The sequence below is a fragment of the Pinus tabuliformis genome, chromosome Q (assembly GCF_031772625.1).
Source record: "Pinus tabuliformis cultivar Carrire ecotype Pingquan chromosome Q, CPIR1, whole genome shotgun sequence".
Classification (NCBI taxonomy): domain Eukaryota; kingdom Viridiplantae; phylum Streptophyta; class Pinopsida; order Pinales; family Pinaceae; genus Pinus; species Pinus tabuliformis.
The window spans coordinates 808,342,945-808,347,712 of NC_142296.1; the positions used below are offsets into that span (position 1 = coordinate 808,342,945).

Consider the following 4,768-nt stretch of genomic DNA (forward strand, 5'->3'; position numbering starts at 1 on the left):
GGAGTAAAAACGCATGAGAGAAAGAGAAACAAAGATGTCTAACCCCCTCACCGGGGGAGGCTCGAACAGAGGACTTTCTCCCCCCAGCCCCACGCCCTCGCAAAAAGGGGGGAAATGCGTGGGACAGCGACCGAGAAGGACTAGGGTGGCCACCCCGGGAGCTCACGCTGCTTTTAGCCCTTCCCCGATAGCAGCCCACAACAATTCCCCCTTTTCTCCGTAGAGCTAGGGACCGAAAGGAAGAGAACAGGGTAGAAAAACAAAGCACCAACAAAGCATAAGCCTCCCAAGCCCCGTGCCTTCGGCAAAAGGGGGGAATTGAAGGGGACGACGATTGAGAAGGACGAGGGTGGCCACCCTGGAAGCTCGCACTGCGTTTCGTCCTTCCGGAACACCAATCCACAACAATCCCACCTTTTCTCCGTAAAGCTAGGGGTCACGAGGAAGAAGGGAAGAGAACAACAAGAGAGAAAGGGATATATCAACCGTGGCTACCGACTCACAAGGGGAGGAGGCTTCAAACAGAGAACAAGCTTCCCCAACCCTGTGCCTTCGCAAAAAGGGGGGAACTGCAGGGGACGACGATCGAGAAGGACTAGGGTGGCCACCTTGGGAACTCTCACTACTTTTCGTCCTTCCCGAACACCAATCCACAACAATCCAACCTTTTCTCCATAAAGCTAGGGGCCGAAAGAAGGGAAGAAAACAACATGAAAGAAAGAGAGATATCAAATGCGTCCACCGGCTCACGGAGGGAGGCTCAAATAGGGAACAAGCTTCCCCGCCCCCGTGCCTTCGCAAAAAGGGGGGGAACTGCAGGGGACGGTGATCGAGAAGGACTAGGGTGGCCACCCTCGGAACTCGCATAGCTTTTCGTCCTTCCTGAACACCAATCCACAAAAATGCCACCTTTTCTCCGTAAAGCTAAGGGGCCTAAAGCAAGAAGGGAAGAAAACAATAGGAAAGCAAGAGATATCAAACGTGGCTACCGGCTCACAAGGGGAGGCTCAAACAGAGAACCAACTTCCCAAACCCCGCGCCTTTGGAAAAAGGGAGGAACTGCAGGGGACGGCGATCGAGAAGGACTAGGGTGGACACCCTGGGAACTCGTACTGCTTTTCGTCCTTCCCGAACACCAATCCACAACAATCCCACCTCTCCTTCGTAAGGCTAGGGGCAAAAGGAAGAAGGGAAGAAAACAACACCAAAGAAACAAAGATCCCAAGAAAAGAGAGAAGCTCAACAGCACGCCGAGCAAGATGTCCGCTAACCAAAAAGAAATCAAACAAGGCACCCAATCAAAAAAGCTTCCCACCTCTTCACACCCTCCCACATGCATTCATCACAACACCCATTCCAGCTTTACAACATTGCAAACAACCAAGCAAATAAATCACAACCCAAAATTGACCAATAGAAAAGATGAGGGCCATGATGAGACCAGTGTCTGGAGCACATCACTGAGAGGAAAACAGCCACACAAGGCTTCAAACGACAAATAGACTACTGCCAATAACACAAACCCACCCCGCCATTGCACCCCTCCGTGTACAAAACACCCAACAACCTTTCTAGCGAGAGAGTCAACGGGGGTCAAAGAATCAAACTCCAAAGAGGAGTTGTCACGGGCCGACACTCAACGCTGGAGAAAGCCGCGAGCCACAAATACATCGACGGTGCAAGGCCACTAGAGAGAGGGACGTTCGCAAATCGCACACCACGAAACGACGAAATGACGCGAGTCCCATGAAAAACCCACAATCCAAAGGGAGGAACAAAGATACAACCTGCTACTTCTTTTTCCCTCAGAAGGGGAGTGGCTCATGAGAGGACGAGGAATTCCCTCGACGGCAAAGGCACGAGATAAGATTGCCACCCTCATGCCCGTCGGTGGGGAAAATTGCAATCTCGATGGAGCTCAGACCGAGGGATGGGTTTTTCATTACCTGGACACCCAACCCTTCCGCGAGGGCATGTCGAGGAACGGTCGGGAGGGACTAGGGTGGCCAGCCCAATGGGTTGATCCGCTCTTCATCCATCCCATACTTGACCGCACCTCGACAATCTCGCCTCATGGAAGGTTTGAGCTACCAGGCACGTGCGCAACCACTCCCTCGACCCAACCACCAGCGAAAAAGCTCACCCAAGCAACACATCAACCGCCACCGCCTTGTCGAGAGAACCAACTATGGAAGCCCACACCCTTGGCCCATGCCTTCCGACGAACAAAAGACTGAGCACCGCCGCTACGAATGAGTCCGAATTTATCCATCGTTTTTACCAAGCACCTCAACTCTGCAGCAACCATGCTCGGCCGAACAGATCGTCGGAAGGGCTCCCAAGAAATAGGCTTCCGGACCCCCTGCAGAAACACATTGGGGGGGAGAAAAACAAAGGATGGGTGGGACAAGCACAAGCATGGCTTCCAAGCACACACGAAAAAACAAGTGTTACCTTGAGACAAGCAACCAATGATGTTCCCGCCAAACACCAAACCCACTCCCCTAGAGACGCACCACAAAGTCCCACATTGCAATCGACACCCAACCAACCCGAACCAAAAAAGAAAACCCCTGCTGTCAATGATCCTACCGCAGGTTCAACTACGGTAACCTTGTTACGACTTCTCCTTCCTCTAAATGATAAGGTTCAATGAACTTCTCACGACGTCGACGGCGGCAAACCGCCATCGTCGACGCAATCCGAACACTTCACCGGATCATTCAATCGGTAGGAGCGACGGGCAGTGTGTACAAAGGGCAGGGAAGTAGTCAACACGAGATGATGACACGCTCTTACTAGGAATTCCTCGTTGAAGACCAATAATTGCAATGGTCTATCCCCATCACGATGCAATTTGAGAAGATTTCCCGATCCTCTCGAACCAGGAATAAAAACTCGTTGGCTGCATCAATGTAGCGTGCATGCGGCCCAGAACATCTAAGGGCATCACAGACCTGTTATTGCCTCAAACTTCCATGGCCTAAATGGCCATAGTCCATCTAAGAAGCTGGCCGCGAAGGGGAACCTCCGCATAGCTAGTTAGCAGGCTGAGGTCTTGTTCGTTATCAGAATTAACCAAACAAATCGCTCCACCAACTAAGAATGGCCATGCACCACCACCCAAACACTCTGATTTCTCAGAAGGTGCTGGCGGAGTCCTTAGAGCAACATCCGCCGATCCCTGGTCGACATCGTTTATGGTTGAGACTAGGACGATATCTGATCGTCTTCGAGCCCCCAACTTTCGTTCTTGATTAATGAAAAAATCCTTGGCAAATGCTTTTGCAGTGGTCCGTCTTTCATAAATCCAAGAATTTCACCTCTGACAATGAAATACGAATTCCCCCGATAGTCCCTATTAATCATTACTTCGGTCCCGAAGGCCAACACAATAGTACCAGACTCCTATCACGTTATTCCATGCTAATGTATTCAGAGCATAAGCTTGCTTTGAGCACTCTAATTTTTTCAAAGTAACAGCGCCGGAACCGCGACTCAGCCAATTAAGGCCAAGAGCACGCCGTCGACAAAAGGGACGGAAGGGCAGGTGCACACCGAGTAGGCAGACCGACCCTTACGACCCAAGATCCAACTATGAGCTTTTTAACTGCAACAACTTAAATATACGCTATTGGAGCTGGAATTATGCTAGCACCAGACTTGCCCTCCAATGGATCCTCGTTGGATTTAGATTGTACTCATTCCAATTACGAGACTCGATGAGCCATTTAGATTGCCTGCTGCCTTCCTTGGATGTGGTAGCCATTTCTCAAGCTCCCTCTCCGGAATCGAACCCTAATTCTCCGTCACCCATCACCACTATGGTAGGCCTCTATCCTACCATCGAAAGTTGATAGGGCAGAAATTTGAATGAAGCATCGCCAGCACAAGGGCTGTGCGATCCGTCGAGTTATCATGATTCACCGGAGAAGCAGGCAAGCCCGCGCCAACCTTTTATCTAAAAAATGCATCCCTTCCAAAGAGTCGGGACTTGGTGCACGTATTAGCTCTAGAATTACTACGGTTATCCGAGTAGTATGGTACCATCAAAAAAACTATAATTGATTTAATGAGCCATCCGCAGTTTCACAGTCTGAATTAGTTCATACTTAGACATGCATGGCTTAATCTTTGAGACAAGCATATGACTACTGGCAGGATCAACCAGGTAGCACCCTCCCACTTCAAAGGGCATTCTGGACGCTCTCTTACCGAGATCCAACCTGAACACCATCAAGTTAAAGAGACGTCAAAATATCATGTAAAACTTTTATGCCTTGCACCTCTTGCATCCCAAGAAGGAAGCACACGCAACATGCCAAGGACATGGCAAACAAATGGGCAGACCTGCCGAGCCACAACGCACCAAGGCCACTCCCCACCCCACACCGATGCCACCTAGGAGTCCACCTGGACAGCAGCAACAGTGGACCTCGATCGGATGATCGCCTGCGGCAGCCTCGACACAAAGGCAAGGGAAGGAAATCATACAAGACAACCGAGCCTGCAACCTCCCTTAGAAATGCCCCCCAACCCACCCCTCCCCTCCCCGCCCCGCATAGGGCTCACCTAGCAGTCCACCTGGGTAGCATCAACGATGGACCTCGATCGCATGATCGCCTACGGTAGCCTCAATGCAAAGAGGAAACAGAAGGAAACAAAACAAGACCAACCGAGCCCACAACCTCTCTTAGAAATGCCCCCCCGACCCTCCACACAACGCACCGAGGCCACCTAGGAGTCCACCCGCGCCAGCTGACGGTGG

At 51.1% G+C, this 4,768-nt stretch overlaps 1 pseudogene; it reads right to left on the bottom strand.

Annotated features, from left to right (window-relative positions):
* Positions 1 to 2,580: 2,580 nt before the first annotated feature.
* LOC149222127 (18S ribosomal RNA) lies at positions 2,581 to 4,174 on the bottom strand (annotated as a pseudogene).
* Between the last annotated feature and the right edge of the window lie 594 nt (positions 4,175 to 4,768).